Genomic DNA, 18,359 nt, shown 5'->3' with positions numbered 1-18,359 from the left:
CTACTTGGTAAACATTTTCTTCTTCTTGAACTGCACTGTTGGTTAAGGGCTTGTAAGTAAAGCATTTCACGGTAAAGTCTAAGTTGGTGTCTTGAAGGATTTGTATAAAACGGTTTGTCATAAAACACTATATATTTTTTTATATTGCTGACACCCCTCCCCAGAGGTGTCTCATTATTAGGGTTCCTTGCTGATTCCTACCTGTAGCTCACTATGAGGTGTCTAGTGATACAGGTTAAGGGCCCTGTTGGAGATTGGTGGTTGGTAGCGGAGTCGAGGGAAGAAGCAGGGTTGGAAACGGCCATGTTATTATCCCACACACAGTCTCTGTGGTTGATATGAACCCCATTCCTGGGAATTAGATTTGATTACAATTCGCCCCTGTCTGTTACCACAGAAAGGTTCCTTCCGCCTGTCCCATTCCCAGCTAGGTTACGAGGCACTTTGTCACCAGTACCTATGACTGGTTGATAGGGGAAACCTACATGCTTATTATAAAGAAAATAATTAGTGGAAAACTATTTAGTAAACTGAAATAAAATAACAAACCTGTTTGAAAACTATTCCAAAACTATCTTTGACTCCAAAACTAAAATAGCCTAAAATAATAACCAGCATGAATTATGTTCAGTTTGAATAATTTATATCTTAACTTATCTTATCAAAAATATAATTGTGTTTTAAACATTTTTTTATTTGGTTTTAAAATTCTGAACCTGGTGGCTGGTAAATGCTGCCATGGGATGGCAATGTTTCAAATAGACCTAGCTTGTGTATCACCAGAAATACTTTCAGAATTGAGGATATTGGAAATTCCTTTCTATTTGTATTAACAGCTTAAAGAAAATAACATTGGCATGAATTACCCTCTGTGAACAAGAAGCACAACATTACAAATATTTTCAGAGATGTGAGATAATTAACTTGTTCTCGATAATATCGTATAGCTTTGCATTCGTAACATTACGTACTTTCAAGGAAAATAGGCATTTCTCGACTCATACCCTGACTTTAAAAAGGGATTTGAGTGAGAATTAGCTTTGGAACTGTGTGTCACAGTTGTGTGTCACAGCATGACAACTTGAACGCTATTGTTCGACTGTCTCTTGGACAGGTGTTATACGTTTTGACATTTTCTGGAATAGTTTTTATTTGAAAACATTTTTGTTTACTTGCTTGCCTATTGAATTTGGAATGCACTGTACTATTCATCTCTGAAACACACTGAGATAATTATTTTGATACAGCAGTAGCAATACAGGGATATAACATCTACAGAAAAGACAGGAATGCTTATGGGAGAGCTGTTGCTGTATACAGTGCATTCGGAAAGTATTCAGACCCCTTGACTTTTTCCACATTTTGTTACGTTAAAGCCTTATTCTAAAATTGATCAAATTATTTTCCCCCCCTTTAATTTATCTAATTTATTTGGCACACCTGCATTTGGGGAGTTTCTCCCATCCTTCTCTGCAGATCCTCTCTAGCTCTGTCAGGTTAGATGGGGAACATCACTGCACAGCTATTTTCAGGTCTCTCCAGAGATGTTAGATCGGGTTCAAGTCCGGGCTCTGGCTGGGTCACTTGTCCTGAAGAAACTCCAGTCTGAGGTCCTGAGCGCTGCTCTGGAGCAGGTCTTTCATCATGGATCTCTCTGCACTTTTCTCCATTAATATTTCCCTCCATCCTGACTAGTCTCCCAGTCCCTGCTGCTGTTAAACATCCCCACAGCATCATGCTGCCACCACCATGCTTCACTGTAGGGATGGTGCCAGGTTTCCTCCAGGTGTGACTCTTGGCAGTCAGGCCAATGAGTTCAATCTTGGTTTCATCAAGCCAGAGAATCTTGTTTCTCATGGTTTTAGAGTCCTTAAGGTGCCTTTTGTCAAACTCCAAGCAGGCTGTCATGTGCCTTTTACTGAGGAGTGGCTTCAGTCTGGCCACTCTACCATAAAGGTCTGATTGGTGGAGTGCTGCAGAGATGGTTCTCCTTCTGGAAGGTTCTCCCATCTCCACAGAGGAACTCTGAAGCTCTGTCAGAGGCCCTTCTCCCCAATCACTCAGTTTGGCCGGGTGACCAGCTCTAGGAAGAGTATGTGCCTCGACTCAATCTTGTTTTGGAGCTCTACGGACAGTTCCTTCGACTTCATGGCTTGGTTTTCGCTCTGACATGCACTGTCAACTGTGGGACCATATGTAGACAGGTGTGTGCCTTCCAAATCATATCCAATTAATTTAATTTACCACAGGTGGACTCCAAACAAGTTGCAGATACATCTCAAGGATGATTAATGGAAACAAGATGCACCTGAAAGCAATTTCATATCTCATAGAAAAGGGTCTGAATACGTATGTAAATAAGGAATTTTTGTTCTTTACCTGTTTTCACTTTGTCATTATGGGCTATTGATGACACCCCTCTGAAACAATATAGATTAACCATTAAAAAAAACTCTTCCTTAGCCTACTCCTCCCCCTGCTGCTGGCCTTCATAAATTCTGATGTTATGCTCCTATAGTGCTTGGTAATAGACTACACAAGCTGTCAGCAACCTTTTCCATTTGGTGTGTCAATTTATCTGACCATTTCTACTGATCTGGTGACAGTTATGATTTTCATATTCACATTTTACTGGAACAGTTTCATTTAATTTATACTAGTAATAATAATTGTGGTTAATCTACATTCTATTAAAATTAAAATTATAAATATAATTGTTTATTGCCATTGCTAAGTTTTTTTTATAACCCACATGAAGCTCAAAAATGAACATTGCAGCCTGCAGGTAGAAAATATCCTGATAAAAATAAAAATCATATAAATCACATTGACTGCACATTGTATCAACTTGGTTTGCCCAAAACTCAAGATGGCCCAGAAGCTTGCTCTCAGTTTCCCCTGCCAGTGAGTTCTCGACCGACACAGCTGTAGGCTATTTGTGAAAGGGATAAGAAGTAATCAGGTATTTTGATATTTCCACTGGATCAGCGCATTACGTTTTTCCCTTTCGTGCCAAGTGGTTATCGAAAGGGCGAGAGCTGGAAATATTTTTCAAATACTTTGAGGAACTATTCTCATTTGCAATTGATTGTGATTAGACTTTGTTTACTTTCTCTTTGAGGTGAAGAAAAATTTACTTTGAGAATCTCCACAACTCATTAGTGGTGGTGCGTTAAGACAATCAGAAATACTATCAGACATCCCCAAATAGGCACATTTATAGACCTACATTTGTGCTTAGGCCAGGTAGACTAGTCCTACTTCTAATCAGGTGTGCATCCTTACATAACATTGACAGGAGTGTTTCAAACAAAAGACAATTAATAAATTGACAAAACTGGCACATCTTGTGGGGTAAGGTCTGGGTGGTCTGCCAGGGGCCGTTTCATTTAGTATCCGTTTGGGTCGGCATGGGGAATGATTGTATTTTCCCATAGTATGTTTTACCGAAGTTGACCGATGGGAAGGGAGTGTCATGACGTTGGCTTGGGGGGTAGGTTTATGACAATCATAATACCTCTTTCCCCCTTTTTCCTCTCTCTACCCTACTGATGTTGCATTTGCAAAACCATTGGTTAACCTCTTGAAGGCACTATTTTTATTTTTGGAAAAACAACGTTCCCAAAGTAAACTGCCAGTTTCTCAGGACCAGATGCTAGAATATGCATATAATTGACAGCTTAGGATAGAAAAGTTTCCAAAACTGTCAAAATATTGTCTGTGAGTATAATAGAACTGATATTGCAAGCAAAACCCAGAGGAAAATCCAATCAGGAAGTGCCTCTTATTTTGAAAGCCTTCTGTTCCTTTGCATGGCTATCCTCCATTTAAAGGGATATCAACCAGATTCCTTTTTCTACGTCTCCCCTAAGGTGTCTACAGCCTGTAAACGTAGTTTCACGCCTTTATGTTGGAGAATGAGCGTAAACGAGCACATTGCGTAAGTGGCCAGCTGATGGCCCTCAGAGTGATTCTTGCGTAAAAGAGAGAGGTAGCCATTTTTCCTCCCAGTCCTACTGAAAAGCCAACTGTCCCGGTTGATATATTATCAAATAGATATTTGAAAAACACCTTGAGGATTGATTATAAAAAACGTTTGCCATGTTTCTGTCGATATTATGGATATAATTTGGAATTTTTTTCGCCGTTGTCGTGACCGCTATTTCCGGTGGATTTCTGAACATAACGTGACAAACAAACCTGAGGTATTTTGGGTATAAAAATTATCTTTATGGAACAAAAGGAACATTCGCTGTCTAACTGGGAGTCTCGTCAGTGAAAACATCCAAAGATCATCAAAGGTAAATGGTTAATTTGATTGCTTTTCTGATTTTCGTGACCAAGCTTCCTGCTGCTAGCTGGACATAATGCTATGCTAAGCTATCGATAAACTTACACAAACGCTTGTCTTGCTATCGCTGTAAAGCATAATTTCAAAATCTGAGACGACAAGGTGATTATCAAAAGGCTAAGCTGTGTTTCGCTATATTTCATAAATATGAATATTTCTAGTAAGATTATTTGACCATTGCGCTATGCTAATTAGTGTAGTTGCTGACAATTCTCCCGGATCCGGGATGGGTAGTTCCAAAAGTTAACATAGAGATTCTGGGAACATCAGAAGGTGGGGTAAAATGAACTATATTCTGGTAATCCAACCAATGGAACATATATGCGGTGGTACTTAATGAATATGATGTCAGTTCGGTTGTCATCTGAGACATTCTTATCAATGATAAGATGACAAACTTTACAGTGGAAAGTCTATACATCAGAGTTATCAGATTCACATGGAATTGTTGTTCAATTTAAATGTTTGAATATGAAATTATTCGTGATGGGATGAAATGTGATTTTAGCTTCTAAAATGTGAGATTTGGGTTTTCATAAGATAAGGCTCTGCTCAATCAGTGGCCCGCCCCTGTGAAGGAACATGGGCTATAAAACTTTTCAAACACGCCCTCCTCTCCCTTCCTATATAAACCCTTGACGACAATGTAACCTCCTGTTCCGAAGATGTGAGGACGACGGTCCTATGTTAGAATGGTTCAGATAATAACTACAGAACGAAGCCAACATCAGTGTGAGCTTTGGTTGCGAATGGTATGAACTTTGAGCTCTTATTCACTACAGAAGTGATACCTCCTAGCCATTGAGTTAGCAACGGCAGATGCAAACGAGGGTTAGGAAGGAACAGACAGAGTATCCCGTCATTCACACAACAACGTTACTACAACGTATCCAATTGACCACCATAGACATTCTTCAAAGGACTCGGTTGGGCAACACGGCCTTCCATCTACCACCAACCTACCGAAGCACAGCTCAGAGTAAATATTTATTGCATTTTCCTTTTCCAAATGGGCGGTCATTTAGAATGCATAAGATACTGTATTTAGAATAGCACAGCTTCTTCCCTTTGTTCTTCAGTCTTCCCGCTCTTTCACCCAACCCTTTTCTTTTGTGTAACAATCTGTCATATCTGTTCCGCCCGCTAGGGACGTTTTCCTTTATGACGTAATGTGTAATCAAGTTATGATTTAAATATGTGTATGTGTAATTCTGTGTGATTAGTTAGGTATTTAGTAAATAAATAATTACACCCAATTTTGTATTGCTGATTCAACTTGTTAGCCAGGGTTCGTGCAGATAACTAAGGATTTACAACTTTCAGATGAGACTGAATTAAGATGATGATTAATATTGACTGCTATTGATGTCAAATATTATTAGGTCTTTAAGAGTTTATTCGGAAGATAACAGCTCTATAAATATTATTTTGTGGTGCCCGACTCTCTAGTTAATGACATTTACATGATTAGTTCAATCAGGTAATATTACTTATGGAGAAATTATTTTATAGAATAGCATGTCATATCACTTAATCCGGCATAGCCAAAGACACGACACGACAGGAGTGTAACTTTGACTATTGTTGGATTCGGGCTAAACTTTGAACATTGAGATATTAAAGACATGATAGGTCAGGTGCAGAGTATATAAAGGAGTGAGATCTGTAGAAAGACAGAGTGGCTTTGGAATGTGCTGGGTGGATAGGAGGAGATCACAGGATTGCTATAGGGGAAGAGGATGGACATCTGTGGATTGGGCGAAGGAGGGGTTGAAGTCAGGTCAGATCCCCTGAAGGGAGTAATAAGGGTTTAGTATCCTGTTACCCTCTTCCTGTCGAACCAGAAGATGTAAGTATTGGAGAGAAGGAGTGATCAAAGTGGGGTATATATACTTGTGATGGTGAACACGTCTTTGGTCTGAATTACAGCTGTAACAACCCTTTGGGAAGAATTAAACTTGGTTAAGCTTCTCTAGTGTCCGTGAGTTATTTACTCTGAAAAATTAGAACCTAACACTATAATTAGTGTTCCCTGAAGGAGCGAAACGTGGTACAACACCTGTTTGGCCCCACCCCTTCCTGGGTCGGTGAAGAGTGGTATTAAATTTAAGGAATAATCCCGTGCCTCACGCTCATCACCTGTGGAAGGTGGGGCTACCAGCGAGGCGTGAATTTAATAATATGTTGTACCTAGTTGCCCTGCTTCAGGGAAGGAAGTATATACTCAAGTATAAACACCAGCCGTCATACCGCTCAGGAAGGAGACGCGTTCTGTCTCGAGATTCATGTACTTTGGTACGAAAAGTGCAAATCAATCCCAGAACAACAGCAAAGGACCTCATGAAGATGCTGGAGGAAACAGGTATGAAAGTATCTACATCCACAGTAAAATGAGTCCTATATCGACATATCCTGAAATGCCGCTCAGTAAGGAAGAAACCACTGCTCCAAAACCACTATAAAAAAGCCAGACTACAGTTTGCAACTGCACATGGGGACAAAGATTGTACTTTTTGGAGAAATGTCCTCTGGTCTGATGAAACAAAAATAGAACCGTTTGGCCATAATGACCATTGTTTTGCTTGGAAGGGAAAGGGGTAGGCTTGCAAGCCGAAGAACACCATCCCAACGGTGAAGCACGGGATTGGCAGCATCATGTTGTAGGGGTGCTTTGCTGCAGGAGGGACTGGTGCACTTCACAAAATAGATGGCATCACGAGGAGGGAAATTATGTGTATATATTGAAGCAACATCTCAAGACATCAGTCAGAAGGTTAAAGCTTGGTCACGAATGGGTCTTCCAAATGGACAATGACCCCAAGCATACTTCCAAAACTGTGGCAAAATTGCTTAAGGACAACAAAGTCAAAGTATTGGAGTGGCCATCACAAAGCCCTGACCTCAATCCTATAGAAAATTTGTGGGCAGAACTGAAAAAGCATGTGAGAGCAAGGAGGCCTACAAACCTGACTCAGTTACACGAGCTTTGTCAGGAGGAATGGGCACAAATTCACCCTATTTATTGTGGGAAGCTTGTGGAAGGCTACTCGAAACATTTGACTCAGGTTAAACAATTTAAAGGCAATGCTAACAAATACTAATTGAGTGTATTTCTGACTTCTGACACACTAGGTGTATGTAAACATCCGACTTAAACTGTATATTGCTGTTTACTGGACCCTATGATCACTTGGCTACATAGCTGATGCCTGCTGGACTGTTCATTAATCAATTAATTAAGTCCATTTTGTCGGCCCCAGCCTCGAACTCTGGCATTGTGTGAAGTTAACTGACCCTCTCTGCCCATTGATAGCCATTTTACCTGTTGTTGTTGTCTCAGCAGTTGTTGTCTTCGCTAGCTCTCCCAATCAACACCTGTGATTGCTTTATGCCTCGCTTTGTCTCTCTCTAATGGCAATATGCCTTGTATACTGTGGTTTAGGGTAGTTATCATTGTTTTATTTTACTGCGGAGCCCCTAGTCCCACTCAACATGCCTCAGAGAGCTATTTTGTCCCACCTCCCACACATGCGGTGACCTCACCTAGCATAACTAGTGCTTCCAGAGATGCAACATCTGTGATCGTCACGAAACCTAGGTTTACCTCCACTGTACCCGCACCCTACCATAGCCCTGTCCGTACATTATGCCTTGAATCTATCCTACCACGCCCAGAAATCTGCTCCCTTTATTCTGTTCCCACTAGACAACTAGTTCTGATATCCTTTAGCCATACCCTCACCCTACTCCTCTGTTCCTCAGGTGATGTAGAGGTTAACCCAGGCCCTGTGTGTCCCCGGGCGCTCTCATTTGTTGACTTCTGTAACCGTAAAAGCCTTGGTTTCATGCATGTTAACATCAGAATCCTCCTCCCTAAGTTTGTTTTACTCACTGCTTTAGCACACTCTGCCTACCTTGATGACCTTGCCGCGTCTGAATCCTGGCATTGGAGGGCCACCAAAAATTCTGAAATTTCCATCCCCAACTACAACATTTTCCATCAAGATAGAACTTCCAAAGGGGGAGGGGTTGCAATCTACTGCAGAGATGGCCTGCAAAGTTCTGTCAAACAGTTTGAGCTTCTAATTATAAAAATTAATCTCTTCAGAAAGGAGTCTTTCACTGTTGCCGCCTGTTATAGACCCCCCCCGTATCATTGGGTGATGTAGTAAAGTAATTGAAATACATTGCATGAATAAACATAATCTACTTTTATTAAAAGGCGCAAGATCTGTTTCCTAGTCTATAAATGTCGATTTTATTCTTTGATTGCTAATCTATTCATTTCGCATGGGAGAATCATAGCTGGAATAACGCTTGGACCTTTAAAATTAGGGCTATTCTTCTGGGAAATGTCTCGATAGTGAAGTGTCTTGATTTTACGAATACAGACAATTGTAAAGTGGTTTATTTGCGGAGAATCTTGGTCATTCACATAGTGTTGGTGGTATAGTGGTGAGCATAGCTGCCTTCCAAGCTGGAGGTCCGGGTTTGGTTCCCAGCCGAGGCGTTAACTAAATTCTCAGTTTTTGATTGTAATTAAACTATTTGTATGTTTTGCCTGGAAAGTTATAGTCACTTTTGTTTGTATAAGATATAAACTGAATGTTTTAAATAGCTTGTTTGGTTCAAATTGAAAGACTAATTCATTCAACTTAAAATAAGAGCGAAGTGAATTTTGATGCAAGTCGATGTCTGTTCACTAAATTATCTGCTGGAATAATGTATTGAGAATTGAGTCGTATTTAAATTACTGTATCAATAGAGGAGACAGTTGCCTAAATTAAAGAAATTCTAAATAGTAGCAGAGAGATAATGGCGATAGAGTGGTGCCCACCAAAATGTTTTTCATTCTTATAGATTGACTGTCACATGTTATAATTTTGGCGCTGTGTATGTTATTTTTAATGTCTTGGACATTTCATAAGTGTGAAGAGGAAAGAGAAGAGAATGTTGTAGAGTTTGGGTTTAAACGTTGAAATGAGAGGGGTTATATTTTTGCCCACTGGAAAAAAAAAGAAATAGGATATGTTGAGCTGAAAGTGATTCAGGTGTGAGTAAGGAAACATTGTGATAATGTATTCTGATGGTTATTGATTCTTGGTTTGATTGTTTAGTTAACACCAGTGAATTTGAGCAGGAAAGTTCATGTAGTCTAACATTGTAATCTTTCCATTGTGTTGAACAATGCCTAGACATTTAGAATCTTGAATACAAGATAGGAGTCAGTGTATTGAGTAAGATTTTTTCCAATTTAGGAGCTTTTGCTTTCTATAGCTATTGGGTTTCCAATCAAGTTTGAGAGCCTGTTGGCAGAAGACTGAATGGGTATTAATGTTGAAAAGCAAGCTTGGGCCAAACTAGTGAGGGAGTATGTTAAGTGGGGGAGTATTATAGATTTTAATTATAGTTTTGTTACCTCTATAGTCAAAAATAATTGCATATGTTTTGGGAAATTAGCTAGGTTGAATTTGGTTATTTTAGTTACCTTTTTTTATTTGCTTTTTAAAAGAAAGGTTGGAATTAAGTATGATGCCTTGGTACTTAAAATCAGATACCACCGGGAGCTTTTCCCCTGATACATAGACATCTGTCTCAGGGGCATCAGTTGTTGTTTTTTGAGGAACATGCAGACTGTGTTTTATTTTATTGAGATGTAAACATGAGTCTCTGAGCAATTTTGTCATCTGAACCATTATAGTAGTGAGTTGTTGTGTGGTTTGTTTATTTGTTTACTGTGTATTGTTGATTTTAGGAGTTGATTTTACTTAATTAAACATTGTAACATTGATGTGTTTGAGTAGGATTCTTTCTTCCGGGACAGATGGAAGTTATCTAAAATATGTAAGTTGAAGGAGCTATGGGAGAACACGTCTACATTTTTATTAAATGCCTGGGATTAAATGATTGATTCCTTACGTTGAGAAATGTACTACATTTGCGACAGAGAAAAAAAGTATTACATTTAGATAGTAATGATATCAGGATGATTGTACCTAAGGGTAGCATGTTCACTTAAGCATACATTGTACATTGATGTTGATTAAAATGTATGATTAATGATTTGAGGTACAGTGGAATTATAATTAGGTTTGGTTTATAGTTCACTTTTGAGTTTCTGAATTGATGTTTAATAATGAATAATGAATAAGTGTTTTGTGTTTTTTCTGGGAAAATTGGTTTTTCATTGTCTCTCTTTGAAATGTTTCCTAGACCTATAATCTTGGGAAGAGTGAGTGAGACTGAGGCCATAAACTACCAAATTGAAAAGGGCCTGGAAGCTTTTGTTTTTACCTTAAGGTTTGCAAATACACACACATAAAACATGTGTTATGACTATTGGTTGGTGTTTTTAAAATACTATGTTTGATTTGTTTTTTATTTCCTTTGGGTTTGGTGAGTTTTCCATTTGTTTTAGTGCAAAGGTATCTTAAAGGGGCACGCACGCACATGGAATTATAATTATAGTTTTAATTAAACACGTTAATTCTTTTGATAAAGGAATGTTCTGGGAACCCAGGATACAACATGTAGGAACTATTTGACTATTGTTTGCAATTTGTCTAATATAGTCAAAAACACTTATTTGAAAGGTTTTGTATGACCTATGACCTTTATCATGACCTTCCATTGTGACTTGATCACCCGCATTGGAAAGCCATTTGGATAATGAATTTATGGTCATTTGTAATACTGATTTCAAGGTAATTTGTGTAATTGATGAATATGTTTGAGTTTACAGTTCTTAGCCATATTAACTAAGGGTGTGCTGCTTTAATTCTATTTTCCTATGACCATATGGGTTAAATAATTTATCTTTGTGGAGTTTTTTCAGTTTAGTGATTTTAATTTGATTAGGTTATTTGAAATGTTGTTTTATTGTTTTCCAGTAGTAGTTTTGTTTTTTACATTACTCTCATATGGAGAGATACAGTGTGGCAAAAAAAGTATTAGTCAGCCACCAATTGTGCAAGTTCTTCCACGTAAAAAGATGAGAGAGGCCTGTAATTTTCATCATAGGTACATTAAACCTATGACAGACAAAATGAGAAAAAAAATCCAGCAAATTACATTGTAGGATTTTTAATGAATTTATTTGCAAATTATGGTGGAAAATAAGTATTTGGTCACCTACAAACAAGCAAGATTTCTGGCTCTCACAGACCTGTAACTTCTTCTTTAAGAGGCTTCTCTGTCCTCCACGCATTACCTGTATTAATGGCACCTGTTTGAACTTGTTATCAGTATAAAAGACACCTGTCCACAACCTCACATAGTCACACTCCAAACTCCACTATGGCCAAGGACACCAGAAAAAAAAATTTGTAGACCTGCACCAGGCTGGGAAGACTGAATCTGCAATAGGTAAGCAGCTTGGTTTGAAGAAATCAACTGTGGGAGCAATTATTTGGAAATGGAAGACATACAAGACCACTGATAATCTCCCTCGATCTGGGGCTCCACGCAAGATCTCACCCCATGGGGTCAAAATGATCACAAGAACGGTGAGCAAAAATCCCAGAACCACACGGGGGGACCTAGTGAATGACCTGCAGAGAGCTGGGACCAAAGTTACAAAGCCTACCATCAGTAACACACTACGCTGCCAGGGACTCAAATCCTGCAGTGCCAGACGTGTCCCCCTGCTTAAGCCAGTACATGTCCAGGCCCATCTGAAGTTTGCTAGAGAGCATTTGGATGATCCAGAAGAAGATTGGGAGAATGTCATATGGTCAGATGAAACCAAAATATAACTTTTTGGTAAAAACTCAACTCGTCGTGTTTGGATGACAAAGAATGCTGAGTTGCATCCAAAGAACACCATACCTATTGTGAAGCATGGTGGTGGAAACATCATGCTTTGGGGCTGTTTTTCTGCAAAGGGACCAGGACGATTGATCCGTGTAAAGGAAAGAATGAATGGGGCCATGTATCGTGAGATTTTGAGTGAAAACCTCCTTCCATTAGCAAGGGCATTGAAGATGAAACGTGGCTGGGTCTTTCAGCATGACAATGATCCCAAACACACCGCCCGGGCAACGAAGGAGTGGCTTCGTAAAAAGAATTTCAAGGTCCTGGAGTGGCCTAGTCAGTCTCCAGATCTCAACCCCATAGAAAATCTTTGGAGGGAAATGAAAGTTTGTGTTGCCCAGCAACAGCCCCAAAACATCACTGCTCTAGAGGAGATCTGCATGGAGGAATGGACCAAAATACCAGCAACAGTGTATGAAAACCTTGTGAAGACTTACAGAAAACGTTTGACCTCTGTCATTGCCAACAAAGGGTATATAACAAAGTATTGAGATAAACTTTTGTTATTGACCAAATACTTATTTTCCACCATAATTTGCAAATAAATTCATTACAAATCCTACAATGTGATTTTCTGGATTTTTTTTTCTCAATTTGTCTGTCATAGTTGAAGTGTACCTATGATGAAAATTACAGGCCTCTCTCATATTTTTAAGTGGGAGAACTTGCATAATTGGTGGCTGACTAAATACTTTTTTGCCCCACTGTATGTGTATAAAATGGGGGACGATTCAATTTGAGGTTTTGGATTGAAGTTTATACACCTTGAGTGATATGTGAAGGAGTGTATTATATTGTTGAGTGTATTGTATTGTTGTGTTTGTTTTGTTCTATTCCCGAGGGAATATAGGTCTAACTTCTTGATCTTTGGCTCTACGATAGAGTTGACAGTGTGCTGGGGAGTATAAGCCAATTTGAAAGAATAGTTTCAATAGAATGTGTTGATATTCTCTTTGAAATATGCTTAGATATGTGTGTTAAGAAAAATTGGTAAAAGTAATCATTTATCATGTAGTTAATGAACTGAACTAAACTGTTGTTTCGAGGTTATCATGAAAAGTGACATCAGACGGTATCTTAATGCATGGAAGAGATAATTGGACCGAATAGTGGGTGTACGTCAAAACCCCCTCTAACTGGCTGAAGAAGAGTGACAAAGTCGTTGAATAAGGCCCTGTCTGGACCACTGGAACCAAGCCAGAAATCGGTGTACAGTGTCCGATCTAAGCTATCAACTGCGTTTCTCTCATGTTTCTCTCAGGGGTGTGAGAGGAGTCCACGTGGAGTGAGCATGGAGAGAGATCTGTTCTAAACTTTTCTTATGTTGCTGGTATACTGGTTGACGAATGGACATGACTTAATGAGTGGTAAAGATGAGACATTGAAATTGGGACATTATCATGGGCCGTCCACTTTGAACTGTACAGCTATCTGAAGAAGAATGAAAAGGACGCCAGACGAATCAGTGCCTGAGAGGAGGGGTTGGTCAACTGTGCCAATAAAATGGTTTAGACTTTTGTGGTATCAGGTTGATTGTAGAGGTCTACACCATGTAAAATTATAGTAATTTAGATTAAGAATGCATTGAAATACTGATCTATATTGGTAGAAAGAACAGGCTCTTGGTTGACCAAGATTTATTTTAGGTGGGGACAGCACTAGAACACAATTTTGGGGTGCCTAAGTGGTGCAGCGGTCTAAGACACTGCATCTCAGTGCTTGAGACGTCACTACAGACGGTTCGAGTCCAGGCTGTGTCACAACCGGCCGTAATTGGGAGTTCAATAAAAGTTAAAACATTTTTAAAAATAAATGAAACATAGTTTTCAGAAAGTTCAGACCCCTGCCCCTTTTTCACATTTTGATACATTACAGCTTTATTTTAAAATGGATTTAAAAAAAAAATTGAATCCTCATTAATCTACACACAATAAGGAAAATGTGAAAACAGGTAAAACATAAATAACTTATTTACATAAGTATTCAGACCCTTTGCTATGAGACTCAAAATTGCTTTCAGGTGCATCCTGTTTCCATTAATCATCCTTGAGATGTATCTACAACTTGTTCGGAGTCCACCTGTGGTAAATTCAATTGATTTGACATGATTTGGAAGGCACACACCTGTCTATATATGGTTCCAGAGTTGACAGTGCATGTCAGAGCAAATTCCAAGCCATGAGGTCGAAGGAATTGTCCTTAAAGCTCCGAGACAGGATTGTGTCGAGGCACAGATCTGGGGAAGGGTACCAAAAAGAATTCTGCAGCATTGAAGGTCCCTAAGAACACAATGGCCTCCATCATTCTTAAATGGAATACTCTTCCTAGAGCTGGTCACCCATCCAAACTAAGAACTTGGGGAGAAGTGTCTTGGTCAGGAAGGTAACCAAAAACCTGAATGGTCACTTTGACAGAGCTCCAAAGTTCCTCTGTGGAGATCAGATAACCTTCCAGAAGGACAATCATCTCTGCAGCACTCCACCAATCAGACCTTTATGGTAGAGTGGGCAGACGGAAACCTCTCCCCTATCAACCAGTCATAGGTACTGGCGACAAAGCGCCTCGTAACCTAGCTGGGAATGGGACAGACGGAACCCTTCTGTGGTAACAGACAGGGGCGATTTGTAATCAAATCTAATTCCCAGGAATGGGGTTCATACGAACCACAAAGACTGTGTGTGGGATAATAACATGGCAGTGTCCAACCCTGCTTGTACCCTCGACTCCGCTACCAACCACCAATCTCCAACAGGCCCCTTAACCTGTATCACTAGACACCTCATAGTGAGCTCCAGGTAGGAATTAGCAATGAATCCCAATAATGAGACACCTCTGGGGAGGGGTGTCAGCCAAATTTAAAAAAATATATATACAGTGCCTTGCGAAAGTATTCGGCCCCCTTGAACTTTGCGACCTTTTGCCACATTTCAGGCTTCAAACATAAAGATATAAAACTGTATTTTTTTGTGAAGAATCAACAACAAGTGGGACACAATCATGAAGTGGAACGACATTTATTGGATATTTCAAACTTTTTTAACAAATAAAAAACTGAAAAATTGGGCGTGCAAAATTATTCAGCCCCCTTAAGTTAATACTTTGTAGCGCCACCTTTTGCTGCGATTACAGCTGTAAGTCGCTTGGGGTATGTCTCTATCAGTTTTGCACATCGAGAGACTGAATTTTTTTCCCATTCCTCCTTGCAAAACAGCTCGAGCTCAGTGAGGTTGGATGGAGAGCATTTGTGAACAGCAGTTTTCAGTTCTTTCCACAGATTCTCGATTGGATTCAGGTCTGGACTTTGACTTGGCCATTCTAACACCTGGATATGTTTATTTTTGAACCATTCCATTGTAGATTTTGCTTTATGTTTTGGATCATTGTCTTGTTGGAAGACAAATCTCCGTCCCAGTCTCAGGTCTTTTGCAGACTCCATCAGGTTTTCTTCCAGAATGGTCCTGTATTTGGCTCCATCCATCTTCCCATCAATTTTAACCATCTTCCCTGTCCCTGCTGAAGAAAAGCAGGCCCAAACCATGATGCTGCCACCACCATGTTTGACAGTGGGGATGGTGTGTTCAGCTGTGTTGCTTTTACGCCAAACATAACGTTTTGCATCGTTGCCAAAAAGTTCAATTTTGGTGTCATCTGACCAGAGCACCTTCTTCCACATGTTTGGTGTGTCTCCCAGGTGGCTTGTGGCAAACTTTAAACAACACTTTTTATGGATATCTTTAAGAAATGGCTTTCTTCTTGCCACTCTTCCATAAAGGCCAGATTTGTGCAATATACGACTGATTGTTGTCCTATGGACAGAGTCTCCCACCTCAGCTGTAGATCTCTGCAGTTCATCCAGAGTGATCATGGGCCTCTTGGCTGCATCTCTGATCAGTCTTCTCCTTGTATGAGCTGAAAGTTTAGAGGGACGGCCAGGTCTTGGTAGATTTGCAGTGGTCTGATACTCCTTCCATTTCAATATTATCGCTTGCACAGTGCTCCTTGGGATGTTTAAAGCTTGGGAAATCTTTTTGTATCCAAATCCGGCTTTAAACTTCTTCACAACAGTATCTCGGACCTGCCTGGTGTGTTCCTTGTTCTTCATGATGCTCTCTGCGCTTTTAACGGACCTCTGAGACTATCACAGTGCAGGTGCATTTATACGGAGACTTGATTACACACAGGTGGATTGTATTTATCATCATTAGTCATTTAGGTCAACATTGGATCATTCAGAGATCCTCACTGAACTTCTGGAGAGAGTTTGCTGCACTGAAAGTAAAGGGGCTGAATAATTTTGCACGCCCAATTTTTCAGTTTTTGATTTGTTAAAAAAGTTTTAAATATCCAATAAATTGTGTCCCACTTGTTGTTGATTCTTCACAAAAAAATACAGTTTTATATCTTTCTGTTTGAAGCCTGAAATGTGGCAAAAGGTCGCAAAGTTCAAGGGGGCCGAATACTTTCGCAAGGCACTGTATATGTTTGAATGCTTTTAAGACTATTCTTTGACACCTTTTCTCTTCCTTTGAAATTCTTATAGGACAGAACATGGACATAATGCAATTGGGATCAAGAAGAAGGTACAGATATGTTGTAGGACAGCTGCATTTGAAGTGTACATTTAACCTACATAGCAGTCAATACAAACTGAAATATATTAGCATACAAATGTGTGCAAATTATATTTTCAGATCTTCTCAAAAATTAATCAAGTCCATGGAATGGATATAGACAAAAAGAGAATTCAAGAACTATCAAAGATAGAGAGGTGAGGCAGGGGTGAGGACATCATCCTGCTATTTTGACAGTCCCTGATGGACAATACAGCAGGGGTATTTGCTCTTATTCCTTCCCTTTCTCTAATGTATTTTGTAATAAAATTAGCAAGTGTAGTAAGATCATTGCTTTACTTTACTCGGACTGGAGACCACAGCAGCGATTCTGCTCTTGCCCAACCTCTTCAATGAGGACCTGTGTGGCCTTTATGTCCGTGACAAGGTATGCCTATGCACCAATCATCTGTTTCTTCATAAATATAGGTGTGGATGCTTATATAAAACTACAGCTGAACATTTATGGTCTTTGTTAATTGTAGGTGTATTAATCTTTTCTTACTTTTGTTGACACAGATTTCACCGCTCTTCACTCCTTTACTGCACATCGGCGGAAATCCATTTCACCATGAGTGAAAATCCAGCTGACCTTTGATGGGGAGAACATCCACGCCCTCGATGACGTCCCCATGGGACTTGTCAGAAAAACACTTATGTTATTAAGTGACTGTGTTCTGGGGATAAGAGAAGTTGGGGTGAAGTTACCAGGGCCGGTCATAAAGATGGCAAACTTCCTAACATAACTAAGTGGATACAATATACACACTAAAGCTGAAAAATCTGTATTTAGCATCAAGTCTACAATATTGTTAGTTTACCTATGATTCATTTTTAATATATGTTGTTTTTATTGTACATCATTATGTGATTTTTTTTTTATGTCATGAAAAGCACTATACAAAGTAAATGTTTTATTTTGTATGGTCTGACATGTCTACAGAAATTTTGTAATTTTGTAATGTGTTTTGTTTGGTAAGTTTTTTTGTAAATATTAATTCATATTTGTGGTGCCAGTAAATAAACAATTAATTATTTAAATCAACATTGCCAATATTGTTATTATCAAAATATGTTTTTAGAATGGAGGGAGGACAGGGAGTTAAAAAAATGAACCCCAAAAGGTTATTTGAGGAACCATGATAAGGGGTTCTTCAAATAACTTTTAGGGGTTCCCCCCCAGTTTCAATTTGAAGAACCCCTAAAGGATACTCCAGGAACCTTTACTTTTTAGAGTGTATATTGATAAAAGTCACCTTGTCCGAGAGACATTTACATACTTATACACAGCCCCATTTGGGATGACTATTTTGGGGCGAAATAGCAGCCAGAACAGACAGACCTGATATCGCCCATAATTCGACGTCCTAGGACGTCAAGTGCTGAGTGGGTATGATCAAAGTTATTATATTTAGCTGCACTTTGTAGTACATTTTTACACGAAAATAAATGTTTCTGATGCCACGTCACCCGGTTTCAAAGGGAGTTGTGGGATGTGCGTCTTTCAGGTGATTCTGCCACTGTGACGTATAATCTAGTGGACGGGACGCTTCTTCAACATCAACAGCTATTCAGCCACCTTGGTT

This window comes from Oncorhynchus mykiss, chromosome 7 (genome assembly GCF_057628025.1).
Source record: "Oncorhynchus mykiss isolate SJ-2025 chromosome 7, ASM5762802v1, whole genome shotgun sequence".
In the NCBI taxonomy this organism is placed as follows: Eukaryota; Metazoa; Chordata; class Actinopteri; order Salmoniformes; family Salmonidae; genus Oncorhynchus; species Oncorhynchus mykiss.
Note: the sequence above shows the minus strand (reverse complement) of the source record.